We start from the raw sequence: 25,571 nt of genomic DNA on the forward strand, positions 1-25,571 counted from the left end.
CAGGGTTTAAAAAAAAAAGGTATCTACACAGACTGAATAACAATATAAAATGCCTTTGGATGGTTAGGATACGTCCTCTACTGAGCGGCTAATAAGATGCAATGACTTAGCTCCATTAAAATAAACCATGAGTAGGTTTAAGAAGCAGCTGAATCTTTGGTTAATTACCAAAGCTACCGAACACACAGTTTATCACCTATGTCAAAACCAAGCTTGTTTGAGAGCACACAAGACTTTGGAGCGTGCTGTACAATGAACGTATCTTGCCCAGACTTTCTGAGGCCAATGATGCTCAACACTGGGTGCTCCGCAGGACTCATGCTGACACTCCTTTACAGGCTACATGGCAGCAGTGTTCAAAATAATGCAAGATCTTGCACACAGCGCTAGACTTTGCAAAGCTCTGTCACTCACTTCTCTGCCCAATCCCTCCCCCAATGACTTTCCATTTCACTTAATGAAATGGGCTTAGTAAGAGTAATGTTTGGAAATAATTTCACTTTGTGTTCTTCTAAAATAGGCTTTCTATTAATCTTTAAAGGTTCTTTTACTCATATTAAATATGGGAATGTCAAATTTTGAATATTTATGAAATATGTTCTAATGGTAAAATTTATCATTTGAGGCAACAAAGCAAGATACCTATTTAGAGGAGAAAAAGGATTTTGCTTTAGTAGCTGATTTTTAGACAAGCCATTTTATATGATTTATATCAGCTTGTGTAAAAAATAAAAGCTGTGTGTTAATTTCACAAACAGGAATCTAATGTTAAACCTCAAATTCTTATTGAGAAAATCATACTAAACTGTCAAATGCTTCTGTGGTAATTTCAGCATACCATGGAGACAATATGAATGTTGAAGAAAAAATTATGCTAATTAAGTACAGTAGAATATTTCAAGCTGCCTTAAATCCTTTCTGGAATAAGGTAGGGCAGTACAAACATTCACTTAAATAGTTCTAGAAATTACTTAAAGATATGATTAGAAATATTAACCAAACTGAATATAGCTAAGTTTAACTCTTAGTAGTTAAGAATGTATCATGTATCAGAGCTCTATGACTTCATTCTTACAAACTTAAACAACCTTTAAAAACTTATTTCTTCCTAGCTAAAATTATTGTATCAATACAACTCTTCTGAAGAGTCAGCAGAGGGTTGCTGGATCATGTCAGATCGTCCTGTAACTATTTCAGCAAATATACGCAGGTCACACTGGTCTTATTTCTAATGCGTTACTTATGTCCCTTTCCTTCTATGCAGTCCCTGCCCAGTTTTACTTTGTCTTAAGGGACCAGGCCAGTTGTCCTGAAGTCATATAAAATGGGTAAAGGTAAAGAAACTCCTTGTCTTTCTCTCCATTATCTGACTCAGGACAATCACCATACATGTGTCAGTTCTTCATCTTTATAAAAACCAAAGAAATGATCCCAGACCTACCCACCTTAGAAAGCAGTTTTTCATACATAATGACTAAACAAAGGACTGCTCTGGCCACAGAGAAGACCACATGATGTTCTGCGCAGTCCTGTAGACCAGATACGAGGGCAACAGAAGCCAGAAAGATCCTGAGTGACTCAGGTAAGGTAGCAGTCTGAGAGTCAAAACATGAAGATTCTTAACTCGTACCCCAGGCTCACGCCACTCCGCACGGCCACCAGCAGTGCACGCAGGCAGCCAGCTCCTTGGGAGTTAACCAACAAGCCCGAGTAATCCTTTCTTTTGATTTTTGCTTATCTGTTCGATTAAAAAAATGCTATTTCTTCATCTCCATCTCTTCCCAACCCCTCCAATCAATTCAGTTCTTTTGATTTGAATTGCTGATCATTGATAACAATAAACATAGCTTCATGCCTATTTTCCATTTGTATTTCCTTAGTAAAATTATCGGTATATCTGTACTGTCTATTAGTCTACTAGGTTTGGAGTCGTCATCTTATAAATTTGCATGGAGGATATTGTATAATTATGAATATTATCCCTTTGGCTGTTATTTTTTTCAAACATGCTCTCCTTGCCCTGGCCGGCGGCTCAGTTGGTTGGAGCGCTGCCCCACACACCAGAAAGTGGCAGGTTTGATTCCCAGTCAGTGCACATGCCTAGGCAGCAGCCTTGATCCCCATGTAGTAGGGGCACTTACGAGAGGCAACAGAATTATGTTTCTCACATTGATGTTTCTCTCCCCTACTCTCCTTCTCTTGCTAAAATCAATAAACATATCTTCAGATAACGATTAAAAAAAAGTGTTCTCCTAACTTGCCATCTGCATTTCAGCTATGTCACTTAATGTATAAAGTTTTCATTTTATTACAGTTTTAACTGTAATGTTTTTATGAATTCTGGATTTCCTACTGGGCTTTAACTGCATGTTGAATATGCATGCAAGATTTCATATTTATAGGTATTAGACATTTACAATTAAACAATGGTATCCTTTTCTGAAGTAAGTTCTAATAGAATCTAATTTAACAAACCTCACTATATTATCCAGTTTGACAAAGTATGGCCATTTTTATACTAGCAATGCTCAGTTGCATGACAAAGTCAATCAAGAAATCACTATAATATGAATCATGAGCTTTCTCTACTTAGCCAACAAATAATTTATTGGGTGGGGGCAGTGGTAACTATACTTAAATACATGTTAAATAAGTATAATATGAAAGATTTGATACATCTTTTAGAATTAGAGGTCTATAATTTGAGATTATGTTAAAAAATGAATTTGTAGGCATGTCTTCAAGAAATGGATTCCAACTGGTAATGTGACCAAATTCCCACTCCTAGATTTCATCTCAGCCCAAGCCAAGGCAGAGGCAAATCCTAGGTTTGGAGGCTGAGAGAATCCACCACCAACCCCAGGCAGCAACTTCAGCGGGCATCAGGTAGCAGTGTTTTGCAGGAGACCTGTATCCTCATGTCCTAAGCACTGAGACAACCAGGACTGGAGTGAATTGAGAGTGAGTGATGCGGTCTAAAAAGAACTCAAAGCATTTCGAGCAGCCCGGTCAAATTTGTGAATACATGCATTACCAGCACCACACTAGCCCGGGAGCTGTCTGGGGGCAAGAGCCGTATGCTCCTGCTCAATCTGTACCACACTTAGCGCCGGTGGCCGTCACAGGGCCCCTCAGGTATCCTGCGGGCCTTCCCGCTCGTCTCCAGTCCTGTTTTAGGAGTGTGGCGCTTCAAACTGGACCCTATACTCTCTGTGTGACCGGACCAGCCAAGACTACTTACCCCTGTCTTTCAAACTGCAGTCTTAAGCTTTATTAATAGTTGTGATAGTCACACTATGTGGCTGCTTTCTGTTGCACAACTTAATTGACCTTAGTCTTCTCTACATATTCGTTCCATAGTGAGCCACATCTTCACCCATTGTTTCCTAGTGCATTTTGGGACACAGCTGCAGGACCGAACAACTATTTCTATTACACTGCTCTTGGATTAGGCTCAGTACACAGCATGATACGGATTTTTCTTGGACCCTGACCCTGCTGTCCAGCGCATGAGCCTTCTCTACCAGATGCCTGTCAAGCACAAATCTAAGCAACTCACATAGGCCTTCCTCTGCTCCCTGTTAAAAGCACAAATACAGAAACTTTCCAGTTAAAGCCTGTCCAGTTAAAGACTCTCTACTGTGTGTACAGTCATTTAAACAACCACAAGGCTGCCAAGCCACCCAACTGCATTACCACTAGCAGGGATGGCTTACAGATAGATAGCTGACCTCATGACACACATATACTCATACATAAAAAATAAGTATCCTCCCCACACAAAGCATCACCAAACAACACTTGTCCTTACTCTGTGAAATGCACTGACACGCTCTATTCTGTGCCATTCTATCCTAGTCCCTTGTAGCCTTCCTTCCCTTTAAAACTGACAGGCATAGCCCACTAGGCTGTTTCCACAATCAACAGATAGGCTAGAACCTGCAGCCTATAAAACAGATTTAAAATTAATTTGAGTAGCTCTTTTATTATTGACAGCTATCTTATTCACAATGCTGAACTTATCAAAATATTACCAAGCAAAAAGATTTCAGCAAGTAGTTTAAGACTTGAAATTACAGTTACATATTACAAAGCAGTATTTAGAAACATCTGTGAGACATAACTAATTAACTGGCATCCATGAGTATTTTAAAGGTCTTTTATTTATATGGCTCTGCCATCTTTAGTTTTATCTACACTGATTCATTCCGATATTCTAATGAATTAAGAGATACATTATCATAGTTTTAGAATTAGTTTCAAAACGTGAACTTCAACTATTTCTTTACAAATTAACTCTGTATTTTAACATTATGAGAGTTTAATCAGTGTCCACATTTTAAAATGCGAAGCTGTTGATCTTCAAGGATAAAATTTTAAATCCATTTTTTTTTCTTACTCGCTTTGCCACGAAGCTGTGTAAACATAGCCCATATGACCATGGGTAAACATCATAGCCTCACCTGCGTTTCAGTAAATAGGAAAAGCAAATACCCAATTAGGCTCTTTAAAAAAAAGATAATTCCTTAAAAAAAATACACAGACCAAACTGGAATTGCAAACAAATAAAAAATTTGAAACAAAGTTCAAATATGAAATAGCCTTTTAGAAAATTATTGTGTCAAACAAGATAGATGATGTGGATCTAAAAGTCACACCTGAGAAGGGTGAAATGACTTTCATTTTTTCCTTTTAGTCATTCTGAGGAAGACCTATATATACAGTATTCTGAAAAACAATTTTCTTTTTTAAATTTACAACTGTAAAACTTACTTCTAGAGGATCAGATGTAAACCTGGAAACTCACTCTCCTTCAAGGTCCAAGCTCTGCTATTTCTGTTCTGGCCAAATGCCCACAAAAGCACCAACATGCCACAAAACCAGCCTGAGCTAAAGCACCATAGTTGGAGATTCGAAGGTTTGTTTTCTTTTTAAACTGCTCAAAGGCCACCTTGTGGTGGTATTTAGTGTAAATAGACTTTTTCCAGCAGAAGTATTTAGAGTCACAGAATAAACAATTACATGGCCCTGTGGAGGATCACGTGGAACATTTCACCCAGGGATGATTTCCCTGAGACTTCTCTCAAACAGTCAATATATCCTTTCTACTCCTCAATGTCAACACACTAACTGGCATATGGAATCTTGATCCTCGGTTGAGAGAAAAATTCTAGGTGAAATTAATGAGGCCATGAAACACTTCATTTCAGAGGAAGTAACTGAAATTTATTTGTCAAATAACCGGCATGATCAAATAGAAAAGCTCTCCCTTGTGCTTTTGGAGGAAAAAAAATTCCCAATTCTACAGCCAAAACTTTGCTTGCAGACCAAAAGATGTGGTCATGCCTCATCAGTGGTACACACGTGCCAGGTGTTGTTCCAGGACGTAGGATACAGCTGTGAGACAAGGCACACACACAGGAAGGTCAAAACCTACAGCAGACTAACACATGCGGCCAGGCTACCTGAAAGGAACCAAAACAAGTGATCTGGGCAGCCAATTCCGAGGCGGGACCGAGGACTCTGCACCAAAGGTCTCAAACTTCAGCAGAGGAGATGCTTCTGAACCTGTGTTTTCTAAGAGTCAGAAAATGTATTACAATTGGCTAGAGAGCTTAATGCAACAATCTAAACAATCATAAGGAAACAAAAATTATTTTGTAATTTCACCAAGCTCTGGTGGGTAATAACGTATTGAGCAAAAAGGAATGCAGAAAGTGAAAAACTCACCATAAACCCAAGTTCTGTTTACATAATAACCACATGCCTTCATTTATTGCTCACAGAACATTCCACACTTTATGGAGTGGTGCTTTCCAGGTGAGTGCTGACATCACAACACAGTCACAAGGGAAAACTTGCTTTTTAATCTGAAAGCTGTATCTAAAATGTACAACAAATACATCTTATGGGCAAGGGAGTATGAAAAGTTAAGTTTTAGGTAGAGGCCCTAAAACATTCGGAAGAGCTACAACAGATACATTTACTTATACCAAAAACCTTATTTCCTTCTACAAAAATCGAACACGATATTTCATTTTCCCTTTACTATTTTAGCGGAAGAATGCTACTAACTCAAGTGAATATGCTCACAAAATATTTGTGAAAGTGTTCTGTAATCTGCAAAAAAGCACAGACATCATTTGTGTGCAGGCCTCAAAAACCTACCTTTTGGTTTTTAACTTCATCTCCCAAATGTTGAAGTGACTGCTAATCATTTAGCAACCTGTCAAAATCTTAGTAGCTCAAACAGGAAGTTAATTAAAATTAGATTTTCTATAGGTGCCTTTGGGAATGGCCAAGTGCACAGATTGAGCTCGTTCCTTAAAAGTGGGAGACTGGCGACTCTGACATTTTTCCAGAGTAACATGACATCAGCCATGAATGGGACAGCGACTTTTAAACCTTCTCCTAAGGTCCGGGGCAGGTAAGGGTCCAGCTGCTCGCCAGCCCCAACACTTCACTTCTATGAATTTTTTATGTTTGGGCTTCTGTGTCAGACATTTAACAAGTTTTTAAAAACTACTACTTTATGATATGATACACTGTCCATTACATATGCCTGCATGTTAAACGCAGTATTATTTTTGGTAGGACACACTGACCAGGCCTTCAAGTCAACTTAAAACAACTAGATTTAAAATGAAGTCCAAATTTCAAAGGCAAATACTATAGTGCTACCCACCAGCTCAGCTAATTATTTAAGGAGAGTGGTTACTTGGACTTCTCTGGTACCAATTTTAATAAAAAGTTCAGTGGTATGAATAATTACAGAGCATCAGAAAAGCAATGATTTAATTGCACTCTGGCCTCATATTATTCCTTATGTCTCACACTCAAATGCCTTAAACCTGAACTCAGGGCCCTCACTCTTAGAGACCCTGAGAGGACTGAGACCCGTGTGCTACGAGCCGGGAGCCTGTGTTACAAAGGATCCACAGGCTCCCAACTGCTGGGAAAAGTGTGCGGCTTTTAAGTGGCTGGTTTGTTCTTTATCTCATGAACATAGTCTTGGAATTGATCTTGTTTTCTTCTTCGTTCTGGCTACTCAAACTCAAAGCCAAGTGTGTGGTCCTTACTCAGCTGCTGTAGAAGACATGCATTTATTTGTGTACTGATCCTGTCCCACGGTTAGTCCACAAATCAATTTGCTCCTTCTCTAATTCTTTGGGATAAGGGGGAGAATGGGACAGGGAGGAAAGAATAAAGAAAACATACCCCTAATTCTTTCCATTTCCCTAAAATGGAAGGCAAAGGACATGAAAAAATAAGTAGCTAATTTTAGCGTGAGAGTATGGCTTTTAACCTTACTACCATGATAAATTTGTTAAATACTGCAAAATCTAATGTGTCTATTTTCTTGCTCAGGTGGAAATAGGCAACATAGCTAAGGAGACATCCTGTCTGGGGAAGAGATTACGAAATTAAGTCCCACGGCAAAAGTGTGTCAGGGCAATGAACACGTACGGTGGAGCGGAAGGTCAGGTGCCGCCACCGTTTCCCTGCCGAGTTGCAGGCCTGCGGTCTGCAGCGCAGGACACCGTCAGGCGGCGGCTCCCGAGGCCCAAAGAGCACCTCCTCCAGTGCGAAATGCCTGTGTAGTCCTTGAGTTCTCCCTTCTGGTAAGTAAAGATAAATTAAAATATTTTCAAATTTATTCATGCCCTTATTATGTTTGAAGCATTACAAACAATAAGATACAAATGGCTGCCTTCATAGAAAAAAAATTTTTTTAACCACTTATAGAAAATGTATCCTATTCTACTAATATAAAAAATACCATTCAAAAACTAATAGCTGAGCTGTACCTTCAAACCTATTTTCTATATGCTACTGAATTTCTTCGAGGAAATTAGGGAAAACAAAAATATGACTTGGGGTGCGGGGGGGGGGGGGGGGGAGGCAACAAGCAAAGGGCACAATGGAAACAGGCAATAATGAGATACACCAAAATGCCGCCCGATCGACAATCCTGGTAATTTAGACTGAAAGCAGATTAACAAAGCAGAACAAGGTCCCACCCTTGGGCAGCAAATATTTCCGTCCCTCCTTCTGTATTTCCAGGACTGCTGAGTAAATCTAAGTGTACTGGCTTTTTAGTTAGGGGTGCAATTCCTTTGGGGTCCTGTGCCCCAGTCCTCTACAGACCCCCCTGGGCCCTGAGGAGAAGCTAGAATGGAGCCTGTTTTTCAGGCTAAAGTGGGAGCTAAAGGGCAAAATAAGAATAGGAAGAAATATGTGGCTCCAGAGCAGACAAACTACCAAGAAGTCCACCAGACTCGTGTCATGGGCGCCTGAACAAATCAGACAGGAGGACGAGAACCCCCGCAATCCTCACGTGCGGGAGGGTCCTGGGGTCACTGCATACTCCTCCCAGAACCGCCCCCTCTGGCAACTGCCCCCACCCCTACACACACCACTGCCCGGCAGGAGCCACGCCCCGCGGGGCCCAGCGCAGCAGCCCCAAGGGGTGGACGGCGGCCCGCAGCGCCCGGCGGCCGCAGGGGGCCGGTCTGCCCGGGAGGCGGCGGAGGGCAGCAGGCGCAGCAGCACCCGGCTCGTCCGAGAGGAGCCTACGTTTCTGGTTCCTCCCGTCGGTGAGACCCAGGTGTGCTTCTGCCTTTTCCCTGCGGTAAACTTGCACTAAATCCCTGCCGTTCTGACAGGAACGAGGGTGGCCAGTAACCCGGGCGGCCACGGCCTAGGCCCCACGAGGGCCGCCCCGAAAGCGCAGGCCCAGCCCGGGAGCCCTCCGGGCGCCCCGCCCGCAGCCGGCGACAGGGAGCGCGGCCCCTCTGCTCTCCTCCCACCTGCTCCGCGCGCCCGCTCTGGGGGGCGGGAGGCGTGCAACGTGCCGTCACAGGACAGAGGGAGAAACACAAACACTGAAAAACTGTGAAAACGCATGTATGTGTATTCTCCTAAATTGAGAATAAAGTTCAAGATCCTATAAACAGTTATAAAGTTCTTCCGCAGCCATCCCAAACGGAACTCTCAAGATGATCTTGTGAAACTCCTGATTTTTCTGTTGGATACAGCTGCTCTATAACTTGGGAGAAATAGGAAAATCATACAATTAAGTATAAAGAATTAGAGATAACATATATAAGTGTATGAATACAAGTACATAGATCATCTCCCTAAACAGTCCTTCCTGAGAGTTACATGGCACCCAGTAACAACCATCTGAAAACTAGAACTCCCCAACTTTTCCTTAACAGTTTCTGAGAGGCTACACATGAGTGGAGGAAGAGGGAAAACGAGGTGTTTACATTTAGAATCTCTCCTTGTCTGACTGAGGCAAAGCAGAACACTTCGCAGTTAGAACATCATAGCTCTCAGAGAGACAAGTCAAAGCAATCTACTGAAAATCCTTTTGGTTCCAAAGAAAGACTAGCTATCTGCTTGGCTACAATAATTAGTACCTCAAAAATCAAGCAACTTTAGGGAGAGATACCTAGACTCTGCCAGACAGCCTTGTACCCTAAGCATCAAAAAATGAGAGGAGGGAATATCAAGAAATAGTCTTCCAATTGCTAAATGTTAACTAACTTAATTTATCACCCAAACCAGAATAAAGGAGGGCACAAAGAATAATTATGTGGGGACAAGGGGCATAAACCCAGACTTTCCCTGGCAAACCAGGGCATTTGGTCACTCGTACTAAACTGTGGCTAACTTGCCTCCCCCCTTCTAGCAAGGGCAAAGCACCTTCCACTTAGAGTGGAGCCTAGGCAGGATCACCTGCATATAAATACTTGTTAGTGAAAATGAAAATTAAGTCTCTCTGGGCAATATCTGATATTTCAAATCAGTAAACACCTATAATTCACTGGGTTTATGAAGGACTATACCCATGTCAGGGAATAACTGTAACTCTTCAACCTCCCACCAACTACTCTGCTCCAGGTCGGGGGGTCAATGAGTTGCTGCTTCACCTATAGGCACACACTTAAATATTATCATGATTCACCCCATCCGGCTCACTCCTGAAGGGAGCAGAACAGGCTGATCTAATTGATCGAATTTCCTCAACAGCCCAGGATCTCAATGTGAGCTTCCCCCAGCCCCAAACCCTGACTTATGCATCCTTGTATTTGAAAATGATAAAAAACACATTCTCGTGGACAGCCCTGGGAAGCAAGGGCAACGTGCACATACTGTTCACAAGCTGGGATCCGAAAAGAAAATCAATGGTGAGAGTGCACGAGTTTTAAATGGAAGTTAGGTGTTGGTGGCTTCTGAAACTCAAGCACCTGGGCTGAAGGCTGACTTTGATAAACCTGAAACTACGTAACTCCGAGCTCCCTGCTACCAGGTGACTTCACTGGGCTACCTGCTCTCCGAACACCGGAATGTCCTGGGCACTAACTCCACCTTCCGCAGGTTTATGACACGGTGTCACATAGGGCGCCTGGCATCAAAGCAGTGCAAGCATTGACTGGAAAAATCTAACTTGTTTGAACATCTTTAACAATCCAGTGACTCAAGGGGCAAATTTTCTTCTTCCTCCTCCCAATAGCTAATAGAGCTAGGTATTTTAAAGTAACAGCTTTATTTACATATAACTGCATACCATTCAATTTACCTATTTAAAGCACACAATTCAATAGTTTTTAGTGTGTTCAAGTTGTGCGGCCATCACCATAATCAAAAAACAGCTAGATTTTTTTTTTAGAGACACTGGAGATCACTCACAGAGTAAAGATGAAAAATAGACATTATTTTATTTTTCCCTGCCTTGCATGAAATGAACATCTTAAGACTCTGGATATACAATGGACCAAACAAGTTCCCAGAAAGGCCCACTGGGCAGTATATGATGAAACTGCCTTATCTCATGTCTCAATGCATCCCTACTAGCCTAAGCATTAGCACTTAAAAAAATATTTAACAGCCTCCACCCACTGTTTACTTGCATTTCTTTTATTTGGCCAAGATCTGAACTGACTGCTTACTTATCCAGTGTTTTAGCCTTCACTTTGTTTGAGAAACAGCAGGCTTTGTGGGCTAAGGGCAGAAGCTCTCACCAGATCCAGGTCTGAACCCCAGCTCCGTGTCTTAGAAGAGGTGTGTGCCAAAACCCGTGGGCGAAATGTTTACATTCTGTGTCTCAATTATTTATAAACTGACAAGAAAACTGTTAAAATTTTAACATGAATAACATCCACGGTGGCATTTAAAATGTAAGAAAAGCTTACTAATAAATGACAGTTACCAATTTGTGTGACCTATTACTACTTTGAGGTTAATATTAATCCTTTGTCTATCATCATGCAAAATCTTTCCACATACCTATCTTAGGTTTTTTTCTTTCTGTCACTTGCTTTTTCATCCAAAGGTCTGAGAAATATTCATAAGTGTTCTTTCTATTTTGTTGTTTTAACTCATTCTTGCACCATATTTATTTTCGTAAAGTGTAGCTTAATTATCAAAATTGATTTTCCCAAAGAAAAACCAATTGTCAAAACATCATTGGCTGCGTGACCCGTCCTCCTTCCAAAGGAAGCATACGGATGGTAAAGAGGCACATGGAAAGATGTCCAACATCACTAGGTATCAGGGGAATGCAAATCAAAACCACAATACGATGACTATCACCACAAAGAAAAACAAGTCCAGGAGAGGATGCAGAGAAAAGGGAGCCCCTGAATAATGCTGATGGGAAAGTAAATTAATGCAGTCACTATGGAAAACAGTGTAGAGTCCTCAAAAATTATGACCCAGCTATTTTACTTCTGAGTACTTGTCCAAAGAATACAAAAACACTAATTCAAAAAGATAACTGCACATCTATGTTCACTGCAACATTACTTACAACAGCCAAGATATGAAAACAACCTAAATGTCCACTGACAGATGACCAGATACAGACTATGTGGTATATCACACAATGGACTATTACTCAGCCCCAGGAAAGATGAAATCCCACCATTTGCAACAGCATGTGTAGACCTTGAGGTTACTAGGCTAAGTGGAAACAGACAGAAAAAAAACACGTACCATATGATTTCACGCATATGTGGAATTAAAAAACTAACAGTAAACATATAAACCAATGCTACCTCAATTAAGACACAAATCCCTCCTCCTCCTCAACTGATGTGTGATCTTGCTCACGTAGTAGGGGCATATATACAATTTACTGAGCTCTTTAGGTTGACGTTTTATTTTTATTTTTTTTCCTTTATCTTCACCAAAGGCCAAGCACATGGATTTTAGAAAGAGAGGAAGAGAGGGAGAGAGAGAAACATCAGTGCAGGAGAGATGACGACGTGGCTGCCTCCTGCACACACCCTGATCAGGGACCGAACCAGCCAGGCGTGTGCCCTGACCCGGAACTGAACCTCGACCCTTTGGTTTACAGGAGGAAGCTCCAACCAACTGAGGCACACCAGCCAGGGCCTAAGTGGACTTTTTAAAAATCTGACTGTACTCCCTGGCCAATAATTCAACTGGGAAACTTCCATGCCTAGCTTCATTCCATTTTCACACTCAATAACATGGTAACTCTCCAATCTTAAGTCTTTTTTCACTCAGTTATGTTGACAATTTTCTTCATAGAGATCCCAAACATTTTATCTAGATGTCCCCACCTTAGACATTTCACATTTTGTTGCTTTAATGATATTTTTCTTCCCAATATTTTTATAATTGGATATTTCTAGCAAGAAAAATGCTACCAATTTTTAAATATCTTTATGTGATATACAGCTATCTCACTGAACTCTTATTTTTAGCTTTTCAATGGTGTCTGTTGGTTTTCCTAAGTTTAAGACTGTGACATCTGCAAATATTGCTATTTTTCACCATTCTTCCTAATAGTTACACTGTTTATTCTTGCATCGGCCAGGATGATATCAAACATCAGAAGTGTTTTTGGGCATGCTTATTTTTTTCTGATTTCAAGGGAATTCTGTCAGTTTTCCCATTAGTACGCTCTTTGCTGCTGGCTTATGGCAGACATTCTCTTATCTCCCACAGCTTTTACAGAGTTCTGAATCGGGAAGAACTGCTGAGTTCAGGCCGTCATCTTGGCACATACCAGAAGGGTTCGCAACCAGGTTCTTACCATCGATTTAACCTTGGGTAGGTTATTTAACGTCTTGGCCTAAATTTCTTCATCTGTAAAATGAGGGTAATTACCTCTTCCTTAGGGTTGTTGTAAGAATTAACTGAGATAATGTATTTAGAACAATGCCTGATACACAGTAAATACCAAGTGCTGCCTGTTATTTGTCATCTTTAACTAAAATAGTTTCCTATTTAATTAAACTTGCTGGTGTTTTACTTAGGGTTTTCATGGCTGCTTCCATAATTGAAATTGGAACATAGTTTTCTTTCCTTTGTAATATCTTATGAGGTTCCTTTTATTTTATTAGGTTTCTAAGAGTTTTGGAAGTTTTAAAACATGAATTTGGTATCTTTTGGCATTTTTCTAGGATATAGAATAAGTCAGAAGGTTTATTGATGTTTTTTCCCAAATTTTTAAAAATAACTAATTTCTTTAGAATCTAGGTCTGGGGTGCCCCTCTCTTTTTTTGGTTGGGAGGCCATGGCCCTTAATATATATTTAACATATTCTATGATTGACAATTTATTCAAGTGCTGAAGACAATTCTGAAAAGCAACCAGTTCTCCACTTCTATCATTAAATCTTTCAAAGTTGTTGGGGACATACAAATTTAGACCCAGTGTTTCGTCTGGTCACTTCCTTCTATATGTGTTCCTACGTCTTGTTTCTCCTCCTTATTTCTTATTCCTTTTCCTCTCAACCAAGAAAAGCCTCTGTAAAAGATAGTTCTGTTCTTTCCAAACACCTATGGGGCACTTGAATATAATATCCTAAGCTAAGCACACTTATCCTTGCCTTCCTTTTACTATTGAGTTCATTTAATCGTTGAAATGGAGAAGCCTTCACAAGATAAAAAAGAAAAAGCCTGCATTTCCCCTTCCCCCACAAGCTTTCAATTTCTGCAAGGAAGGAGCACTCTCCTGTTGTCTAGTCCCCTTCCCATTAACTTCGCTTCCAATCCCTCATTACCTAGCCTAGGAGCAAAGCAAGACTAGCTCTTCAGTAAATAAATGGGTTCTATCCAATCTTAAAGAACAGGAACAAATGATTTTTAACACTACTGGACTAGGAAGTACTTTCTTTGCTGTGTGCACATACAGGAAGATGTTACCAGTCCTACTTCCTTCTTCTTGAGAAGGCAAGGCACAGACAGGGATGTGCGCCAGGGTCTGCGGCTACTGTGCCGCACACAGCTTAGAAGTCTCTCAAGTAGCCATATTCTAATACAATGAACACAAGCAAAACTGCCTCGAAAAACATTAACAGGACTTTTAAGTCCTGGATAACATTTCAAATTAAATTATACAATTTAACATTTTTCAGATAATCTCAACTAAGAATGAAACTATGAATCTTTCCAGGTACTCATATCCTGCTTGCAGCCTTATCCAAGACATTGAACAGAATTCTACCAGGAAAGGAAATAGTTAGCAATGGATGGCAGCTTCCAGAAATCAACACTTTGCTAAGGACTCACTCCCTTCTGAAATCTGTCCAGTAATTAATATCAAGTCCAATCTCTATGGTTTGAACATTCCACCCTTTTCTTTTTTGGAAAAACAGTACATTCGTTTCTTTAATCTTCCTGCATAGCTCCCTCTCTTCACGGCTCCACAAAGACCACTGACAGTAACCCAGTAACATGAAAGTTCTCTGTGTCCTTGGATATCACACATTCTGACCTAAGACTTGACCTCCTCTGTTTCTGTAATAGAAATTTCCTATGTTCCAGGATGATTCCATATTCTTTTACCACGTGCTGGAGGCAACAGAATACAGTGGGTTAAAACTGTACGCTCCGGGACCAGAGTTTTAAACCTCGGGCCCTTATCCAGGTATGTCTTCAGACTGATGATATTATTTAGCTTCTTTTTCTGTTTACTCACTTGAATATATACGGAAGAAAACAGGGTTACTATAGGATCAAGTGAGGTAAATATAGAAGGAAGTCTTAAACTTTATACCAGCAGGTAACATATATGTACTATGTTAGCAATTAGAGGGGTCAGCCAAAGTAGGTTAAAAATACAATAATAAAGAAATAATAATACAAGAATAAACTCTGTGTTTCACATACTCACAGCTGTAAGCCTACTTTTGTCCCACCCTGTATGTATTCTTTTTACTTCGTTCCTTTTGTTTACCCAAGTAGAGAATCTTTATACTACTTTCATACTGAACTGGCACACCTCAACGATGCTTACTGGAACCTCTCATTCAGCGATGCCAGGACACACTGAGGACAAATGGACAATAAAAGAAACAAAGAGAGAAACATTTAATCAGGGCTCGACAACACAAAGTGCCTCAGTAGATGACATAAATGCATGAGGCAGCCAGCCCTGCTCAGGGCAGCGGTGAACAGTCTGCAAACCGGATTGGGCACCCCCCCACGCTAATCTCCTCGAACTGGCCCTTTTCTACAAAATTAAACCCCCAACAGAAATACAAAATATTGAGGGTAAGGGAAATAAAGAACTCCAGAAATGGATATAAAACATGAAATAGCAACTTTTACCTTGTTCTTTTAGTGAATTAAAGTTATAAGAATGCTAAATTAATCACTGGTGTAGTTACGTACATATTTGTATTTAATTACATGTTATATAAAGAAAGATTATTCTAAACTTAAGGTATTGTTAAAAAAAGAATAGCTTATATTATATACAATAATACAGCATAAAGTACAGCAGCTAAGAGTCCACCTGCAACTACGAGGCCAGTCAACACTAAGTGGGCCCTTCTGTCTGCTTCCAAACCTGCCATTCCAGAGGGCTGGTGTCACAAGCGGTGCAGCCAGCTACACACAAATCAGAGTCCAGGCTCACTCAAAGTCTGCTTCGACACTCTCAAAGTCTTCAAATATTTTTGAAAGTTGTGTGTATGGTGCAGCAGATAGAACTTTCAAACTTCAGGTATCATAAAAGCTAAAATGTATTGGACACTTAAAGCCTATCAGACACACTGTGCAAAGCATTTCTTACGGAATCCTCACAACTACTTCACATACAGGTTCTACTCTGGAGTCAAACCAGGCTTTTCACAACAGGCCAAGAAAGCACAACCAGAGGCTGAATCCAGGAGTTCTAAGATTAGAGCCCTCCTCGGATCCCTAGGTTGAGCTTTAGTTTTCTCACTCACCATAGCGAGGCCTCGGGATTGCTTCATGAAGCTGTCTTTTTCAGTTTTGACAGTGTGTTAATGTATATGCCAGGTCCCTGATCAAAAATGCAGTTTCTCACTGTGGGTTGAAGTTAAAAATAAAGGGAGGGGAATTGAAACGCTACTCACCTAAGGTGTTCATTCTTTTACTTAATGAAACTGAAAATAAATTATTCCAACCTTAGTTGGAGTCCAAACCTGGTAGATGGCATCATTCTAATCAAAAAGTAAATGCTTTGAATTCCATACTAGTAAGTATGTAAATAAGAGGGTTTCTCAAATCCTGTTCCAACAAAACCTTCCTTTAAGATGTTTGTGGGTATTTTCCAGGGGAGGGGTTGTTCTTTTGACCAATAAATTTGGCAAACTGGGAAATGCTATACATTACATTATTCTTCCTGGACGGTCACATTGCCCATTATTAAAAACCCTGTCCTGGCCAGTGTGGCTCCACTGGTTGGCGTGTTGTCCTGTAAACTGAAAGGTCCTGAGTTCAATTCCTGGTTGTGGGTGTGGTCCCAACCCAATCGGGACTTCTTTCTCAAATCGGTTTCTCTCCCTGCCCCCTCCCTCCTTTCCCTTCTCTCTAAGGGTAAGAATTAAAAAAATAAAGTAGCAAACTTGATTTAAAAAAAAAACAAACCCAAAACAAAACCAAACCTGACAAGTTCTGAAGAAAAACAATGACACAACTACCATCAAAATTAAAATCTGATGAACTGTTTGTAACTCAAGTATTTTCCCAAACCCAAATTTCAATCTCTCCCACCAACAGCTACTTATCTCTCACAAGACTAGTGTTCTGCAAACACGATTTGGGAAATACTGTTTTAAGTAAAATTAATGGGAAAAGGGTCTTAATAAGCTTAAACAGCTTTTATAGCAAGTAAGCCCAAATATAGCAGAGATAAATAAAATTTACAGAAAACTGTCATTTGGTTAAGTAGTTCATTTCTGCTGAGCAATTTCATCAAAATATTACAAAGTTGTATCATTTAACATGAAAAGAAACAATGTATTATATTGATACTCTGAAAACACAAAGTAGGTGAAGAGAGCAAAAAGAAAAAAGGTAAAAAAGAAACCTGCAATTAAAATGTATTACAACCTATTGTACAAAATTTACATACATAAGAAATCTCCTGAGATGAAACTTACATACAGAGGAACAAGGGGTGAACAGAGAATAAAACTACTGGAAATAGCCAAAAAATCTGCAAAGATCGTATTAGTTTCCGTCTCCCTGCCGGAGAATTCAGAAGTAAATGAACTGGCTGGTAACATGCCATCAAAGAGGGGAACAGTTGTTTAGCTCGACTATGAACACTTTGGTACCAGCATATAGAACAGGACCTGGCAGAATGGGCAATAAAAACTGCCTGTGGAACAAATTAATTCATCATAGAGGTTTAAGGAGCTACGAATCCTCTGCGGTGGGGAACATTGCTGTCTTCTCTTACAGTGATTGAACCCTGGGCTGGAAACAATCCTGTGATCAAGGCCAGGAAACCACATTTATATAGGTAGAGGCTTAGTACCAATTATAGCCAAAAGAGTACTATCTTGTGCATGTTTTTCTTCACATCCTCAAAACTGATTCTACCTTTTTGGTCTTTTCTTTTCCATTCCCTTTCTCCTGGTTAATGTTTTTCCTTTCCCCAAAACACAGCTCCCAGATCTTCACAGCACATAGTACTAAAAAGTTGACAGTAAAACTTGATGTGGGGCTTGAGGATTTTGTTAATTGTTAACTTGACTTACTAAAAACTTTTACTCTACAACTATATAACATTTAGCCATTAACCATTTATTCCTAAGTACAAAAGCAAAAAAATCTAAAGATACATATTTTGATGTTACATTACCTGAAGCAGAGAACTACCGTACAGTGACATATAACACCAGACGTCTGACCAACCAGAAGAAAAAAATGTTAAAGCATGGCTCCATGCCAGAAAGCTCTCATAAAGAAACTGACTTCAACACCACGGTCAAAAAGTAGCGGGACCTAGTACAGGTAAAAAGGCAAGTCAGAAACCCTACATATAGAATCACTGAAAACAAGAGTAAGAGACTTGAAGGTGTTTCAGTCTGGTCCTTCTAGTGTAATAATGGGATGACTGGCACCCAGTAAGGTGGAGTGACTTGCCCAGAGTGACCTGATTAGTCATCCACTCAGGACCCAAGCCAGGTCTTCCATGTCCGAGGCTTCTGCATTTCCCACTGCAATGCAAGGCCTCCCATCTTCTCACAAGACAACCATGGAAAATCAACACTACCTATTGCCTAACTAAAACTATAAACCACTGATCAAATTACAACTATACAACTAGAGCATTTAGAATAGACCACCTTATTTTGTATTATGAAGTGTGGTTACTGTCTAGAAACCTGTTAAAATCCTCATTAGGCTATATTTACAGACCTTCATTCTAAAGTACTAAATAGAAAATGGTCCACAAGAAACCAAGAACCTATGGAGGAAAATAAAACTACTCATATGAGAGTCACCCCCCGTCCCAGGGAACAAACATTTTGGAGTGAGGCAGATCTGGGGTCAAATCCTAGCTTAGCCGAGCAATGTCCGTGAGGCCCTGGACAAGCCCTCCCGTTCGCTCCCATCGGCAGTGATGCTGGGAGACACTACCACCTCCCTGAGAGGTGTGCCCTGCATTTCATGGTGCTGAAATGGTAATTGTTCTCCCTCAATCTATTTTTGGCCAACTCCCTTGATTTTTATCTATTTCAACTTTTAACTTCATACAACCACCCCCAAAACACCAGCTACATCATAATTACAGACAGTATATTCAACACCCTAAAATAAGAGTTTCTTGACAAAGGAACATTTAGTATGTGAATATCTTTGTAAATGTTAGTGAAAAGGTTCAAAGAAGACATCACTGCACAAAGTATAAAACAATTTCTTTCAAGACCACTGGACTAAAGAATGAGGAGAACGAGGCTCTGTATAGAGCAGTCCTGTGGCTACTAAGCTGCACAAGCCTAAGCCAGCGATCCCACTTCGCAGAAAGCGCCACCACTTACAGCTCAAAGGTGCAGGCTGCTCGAGTTACAGGAGGCCTCAGTGTTCCTAACTGCAGAAAGAACCATTCTACTGGAGGGTTTCTAAAGTTCTCAGGTTTCTTCCACCTGAACAGCCAAGCACCAGCACCATCACAGAACTTACTATGTCCTGCACTTGGTATGTGCCTGGCCCTGTTGTAAGCAGATAAAGTAACATGTTGTAAAGTAAACATGTTACTTTAGATGTAGTAACTCATTTAAACCCCCTACAATCTTCGCAGATAGGGTCTACATTACCCCCATCCAAGGAACCGAAGCTAGAGAGAAGTGAAGGGACTCGCTGAAGTCACAGAGCCTAAAGCACGGTTGAGGGTTCCGCAATCCAGGGGTCTGGTCACACCTGTGTGTTTTACCACTGACCCTCAGAATTCTATAAATCCCAAAGTGGGTCTTAACTATAGACACGTAAACAAAAATCTGTTCATGCTCTTCCTTCCTTGTGACTAAATACAGCTGACATGTACTCTAAGGTGGCGGGAGGGAGCAGGGACTAACGTGTTAAGAGTGCCCTGGAAAAGGGCAAGCTACCGTTCATCAGACAAAATTATAAAGTAGCCACTTAATCAAGATCAAGCCTCCACCACCCGTCCCCCACCCCCAGCAATGGGCGAGGAGACACCTGATTGGTGGCCCTGCTGTTATGTTAGTAAGGGGCAAAGCGGATATACAGTCCTCAGTTCATGCCTCTGTTGCTGGCCAGTGTTTTATGCCTGGGGCACATAAAATAAAAATAAATTTTTATAATATCAAGCCATAAAATGTATATGCTGTTTCTCCGACAAACATTTTATCAACAGAAAGTGTTGTGAAGTTAAACATTATATAACATTCTATTTCCTTGGTCATCAACAAGTTATCTGCTCGGTAATGTTCCCAAGGAATAATTATCATAAAACCAGACTGTCACTAAACATTGGATAACTAGATTTTCTCATCTTTGTAACTATGCATATGAAAATGCATACATACATTAAACAAGCAAAAACAAACCTGCACTTAAGACTCTTAACACAAGTTGGACACAATGTACTAAGGATTATACAAACAGGTATGTGCTAGACACTGCCAACATAAATGGCCAAGGAAGGATCTACCTCCCTCTTTGAGGCCCACTTCACACCTGACTGACCTCTTGCAATTCTCTGAATGCCATTCCTTCTTCCTCTGCCAGCTTAACATCACAGTTGCCAACAAACCACAATTCTGCCTTCATCACATCTCTTCTATCTCTAGCAAAAAAAAGTTAAAAGCACAGTGGGGCTCAGGGATGTAGAAACAGCACACTGGAGGACGGTGCACACACATGTATACCCTACAACAATGGTGGTAGAGGTATTTCCTCCCTCAGTTTGCCCTGCCCCCAGACTGCACACGGACAGAGGCAACGATTAGGGGCCAGTGGGACAGTCATTAGAGCGGTGGGACACCCCGAGAAAGAACTCTCCTACGGCTCAATTCCTTCTTTAATTAGAGAAGGGTCCGACACCAGCCCTCTCTCCAATAAAACCGAAAACGCAGACTGATAACTGTGAATTGTTACACAATTTTCAGGCTACCTGGCTTGATATGCATTCACACAAACACAGCATCTTTACACCTGCATTATTAACAAAACAAGTCACAAGCAATCTAAGTCAGAGGTTCAGAGATTTGATCGTCTTTCCCACAACCTTTTCATACAAAGTTCTACCAACATTTTGCTATAATCCATGCTAATCCACCTATCATACTCCTATTTCTGTAACACCAGATGACATTCATAAAATCAAATTCCTAATTAAAAGGAACCACAGAAAAGAGGAAAATGGATTTTTAAAATAGAAACACCACCAGAAATGTAACCAGAACACACTACCTTAAACGAAATTTTACCCTATACTGAATTTTATTTTTGCATACTGTGGAGGTCAGGTGAGGGGATTTATGGCAGATGGTGAAACTGAATGATCAGAGATCAACCCCTCCTGGAAAAAAGGCTCTTGGAAAAGTAAGGCAGTAATTAACAGAAATCAATAATCTACAAAAGAGGATCAAAAGAAAAAAACTTTAGTAAATATTCAAAGTAATAAAGGATGCCTTGTGGCATACATATTTGCAATATCCAAATAAAGATTCAAATAAAACCAAATTATAAAACCAAACCCCGTATTTAAACTGAACTTTCTCAGCTATTCTTTTATATTGACTTTATGAAAATTTACATGATCTAGCTCAGCATCTCACTTTATATACCTTTAGAAACAGAAACAGGGACCTCAGTAATACATTTTAGAATGTAAAGCACATGGGGGAAAAACTGGTTTAAACAAGAATCTGCAGTCTAAATGTTAATGAACTAAAGTGGTCTGCCGTGAAATAAAACAAGTCCCTTTTGTTTTTATCAGTAAATTATTCCCTGTCAAATCCTATATTTACTAAAGAAATGCCAATAGAAAACTAAATGCATCCGGCCTGAACCTTTGTAATGTCATGATCAAAACGAGTTAGCCTATGTGGATGGCCCCAGTATAAATCCTATTTTTGTGTGTGGAGGGGAGGGGTAGAAATGGGAGGTGCATTACACTATATAAGAGATATACCAGCTATGAAAGTAATCTTTTTATAATGCCTTTAAAAAAAGCACACCTTCTCATATTGCAGAAATGTGTGATCTCTTCCATACCTGACGACAGATGCAACCCAAGTAAAATTTATTCCACAAACAATAGGATCTGAATTGCAGAGAGGTTAATAAATACACTTCAAGAAACCTTTGGAAAAAATTCTGTCCACAGGAGCAGTTATTAAATAAAATGCATAACGATTGCATTTTATCAGACATAAGTAACGCAATCTTGTCAGAAGAAAAAAATACATTTAAGAAGACGTCCTTTACTTGGGTAAAAATATTTTTATATGAAGACACTTAATGACAAAAAAGCTTCATAAAAGTGTTATATATGTAGTTTATTTCATTATGTAAAGAAAAAATAAAAGGATGAAAAGGGCATGTGCTAAAGTGTTAACAGTAACCATATGTAAATAGTAAGATTACAGAAAATAATTTTTAAAAATTTTCCAGTACTTCTTGCATCTTACAACTTTTTTAAAGTAAAAAAAGTTGACATTCACCTGTCATATAAACAAACAACAAATAAGTGCTTTCAAAACTAACACGGGCTCTAAGTGGCTTCTATAGATTCTAGACTTCAAATGCAGATAATTACTTGCTGGTAATTTTTTAAAAATACACAAAGTAAAACTAATGCTTTTTGCTTCTGGCTCTCCTATATAGATTTTCATAATTAAAAAAAAATTTACCTTCCTATAAAAAGGTTCTGTGTCCAACTTTCTACCCCAGAATATAGGTAATATTTCGACTTTTTTAAATAATCAATTTAGACTGCTTTACATAAATGTCACCTCAAAGAAATTATATTCAGCTCGGTAATTCTAAAGTGCAGATGCCTAACACACAATGCAAGAAGTCTGACGCATTTTAGTGAACTGCACCAACAGAAACACCTTATGTGGAGATGAGCTTAAACACATATTTCCATTATCTCTTAAGAGTCTGACATCTAATGAAGCTTTTTGCAAAAGATACTTTGCTTAGCCTGGACCTTTTTATTTGAATATCTGGAAAGATGTCAAAATCGATCTCAAACTGCATTATAATAAAGGTACAGAATGTCAACTCTTTACTGGGCCTCCTCGCCTTTCTCTGACAAAAGCGCCTGTAATATCCCCTAGCTTACATTTCCGGGCTCATGAGTCACTGAGAAATGAGCTCTTAAGTTTCCTTTAGATTGCCACTCAAACAGCTCTTCTCCAGCATTTAGGGATCTGGCCCCCAAACACCTCTTTAGCCCACCCCCACTTCCCACCGAGGTTCTAGGGAACAAAATGGATTGCCCACTACTTCTAGACTACGCCTTTTTACCTTTGTCCTCTAGCTTTGCTGTCCCTCCAAGTACAGTCTGCCTCTTCTGCAACCCTCCACTCCCAAATCCTTTCAGGCCTTCCAGACCCCCCTAAGGCACCGCCTCGCCCAGGAAGTCTTCCAGATTTTCGGGCAGGCGGAAGTGATGGATCGGTCCGGTCTTCCCTGGGTTCCTTCCTAGCACCTTGCAGTTCTTTCACAGGACTTTTATCTCTTCCTTCCTGGTATCGTGTTATCTGTGCACTGGTCTTATCACCCACGCCAGCGCGCAAGCTCATCGCGGGAGGAGACCGCGGGCCCGGGTTCACCTCTGAATCCCTCCGGTGCGGACGACCTGGGCGCCTGCACGAAGCCAGCTCCCAGGCTGGTTCAAGAGAACTCGGGAACGCTCCGATCTCGCAATTCCTAACCAGAAAGCAGTTAGGCATTTTCTCGACAGGGACATCGCGGAGATGCTACCTGCCCCCGGATCACAGAAAGTTTACTGGGGGCCTGTGTTTGGTGGGAGTGACAGCTGGCTAGGGCCGCACTTCCCTGCCCTCCGGACTACGGCCGGGGACGCCCCCACTCCGCCAGACCGGCCAGGGAACCGCGGAAGGGTGGCAGGCGAGCCCGGGGCGCTCCGACCCCGCCGCAGGCCCCTGGGCGCGGCGCCGGCGAGGGCCAAAGGGGAAGGTTCAGCGAGGGGGCCGGACTGCCGCAGCCGCCCGAGAAAATGGAGGCAGCCCCGGGGCCGGTGACGGGCCGGGGCAGGGCAGGCGGAAGCCGGGCCGGCGTCCGCGCCGCGAGCAGGGCAGGGCTGGGGGTCACTCACGGGGCTGGGCCGGGCGGCTTCCTCTCCGCCTCCGAATCGTCGCCGTCCCCGTCCTCAGCCGCCTCCGCCGCCTCGGGCTGCTCACTCGGTCCCCGCGGCGCGGCTCGGGCGCTCGGCCCCTCCGTTGTCTTCCGCCTGCTCCTGCTCCCGGCAACGAGCTACCCCGGAGGCGGCGGCGGCAGCGGCTGCGCGGGCGGACGACGGCCCAGGGGCTCCCGCGGCGGCCGCCGTACTGCTGTGCTCGATCGTCCGGGCTGCGGCTGCTGCGGCTGCTGCGGCTGCGGGGCCCGGCACCGCCTTTGCCTTCGCCTTCGCCCGGCTCCCGGAGGTTCAGTCTCACCCAGGCCGCGCCGCTCCCCGTTCCCGGCCCGAGCCCGGCTTTGACGTGCGCACTGCGCAGCCGCCGAGGGCGCGACGTCGGGTGGTGCCGCAACGCCCCCTTCGGCCTCGGGCGCCTCCTGGCGACCGGGCGGACTCGGCGCCGGAGTCCCCCCCGAGGCCGAAAAAGGAGGGGACGCAGAGAAAAGCAGAAGCTGAGCAGGGAGAGTTCCTCTTCCTTCATCCGTCACTTAAATATTGGTGCTCAACCTCTCCTCTTCTGTCTAAGCACGCTTCTTGAAGGAATCTTACGGTCACTTTCCAGGACCACTTCCTCAACTCTTAACAAAGCTTTATTTCTGCTGAAGACCAAGAGCCGACTTCATGTAGATGGAATCCGTCATTCTTGTGCGGGACAGATCACTCCCATTTTAGCATCTTCAGAGAGAGCGCGATGGAGTGACAGGGATGGAATGATCCAGAGCACTAGGATTCAAAGGCCTGGATTAAACCCCAGCTCCACCATTTAGTCTCCATGGGCTATTTCCTGCCCCTATACCTGGGTTCCTGCACACACGCGAACACAGGGCAGTAGGCTAGTGAGGATGAATGAGAAACTGCCTCGCAAAGCCCACACAGAAGAACCTCCTGGAAAATAAAAATACCTACATGTATATTTTTGTTTCTTTCTGTTGCTTTGTTTTTTATTTGTAACTGGACAGGGATTTTTGAGCATCTACAGTGAGCCAGTCACTGTTCTGGGTGGTGGGGAGGTCAACAAAACCATCCCTGCTCCTGAGACAAATAATAAACCAATAAACCAGCACATATGTGACCCTGGATAGTTTTCAGTGCTATGGAGAAAACCGTCATAGGCCAAGGAAGAGAGAGAAGGCAGGATATTGTTATTTATAGCTCTTCTGTACAGGTAGCAGCTACATGAAGAAAGAGCATGCTGTGGCCTGTGTGGATGGAAAGGCACAAGGAACAGCAGGGACCAAGGCCCTGAGGCTGGATGCCACGGACCCCAGCAGGGCGAGATCACTGAGGGAAGGAAGAGGGTAGAGACGGGCAGAGAGCAGGGCCCAGTAGGCTGAAAGGAGGCTTTGGTTTTCACTCTGAATGAAGTTGTAAGATATTTGGAGGGTTTTGAGCAGAGAAAGGATGTGGTCTGACATTTTAAAAGGATCACT

The 25,571-nt window shown here is 41.8% G+C and overlaps 1 protein-coding gene across 1 annotated transcript in view; it reads right to left on the minus strand.

The window, feature by feature from the left end:
• Positions 1–24,452, minus strand: part of CAB39 (calcium binding protein 39) — a 73,028-nt gene extending 48,576 nt beyond the window's left edge. Inside the window, exon 1 of the mRNA XM_054571648.1 lies at positions 24,061–24,452. The gene's annotated coding sequence lies outside the window, so the exon portion shown is untranslated. The remainder of the gene's footprint in view (positions 1–24,060) is intronic.
• Between the last annotated feature and the right edge of the window lie 1,119 nt (positions 24,453–25,571).

The sequence above is a fragment of the Pteronotus mesoamericanus genome, unplaced genomic scaffold (assembly GCF_021234165.1).
Source record: "Pteronotus mesoamericanus isolate MK-2021 breed Mesoamerican mustached bat unplaced genomic scaffold, CSHL_Meso_final contig_1018, whole genome shotgun sequence".
In the NCBI taxonomy this organism is placed as follows: domain Eukaryota; kingdom Metazoa; phylum Chordata; class Mammalia; order Chiroptera; family Mormoopidae; genus Pteronotus; species Pteronotus mesoamericanus.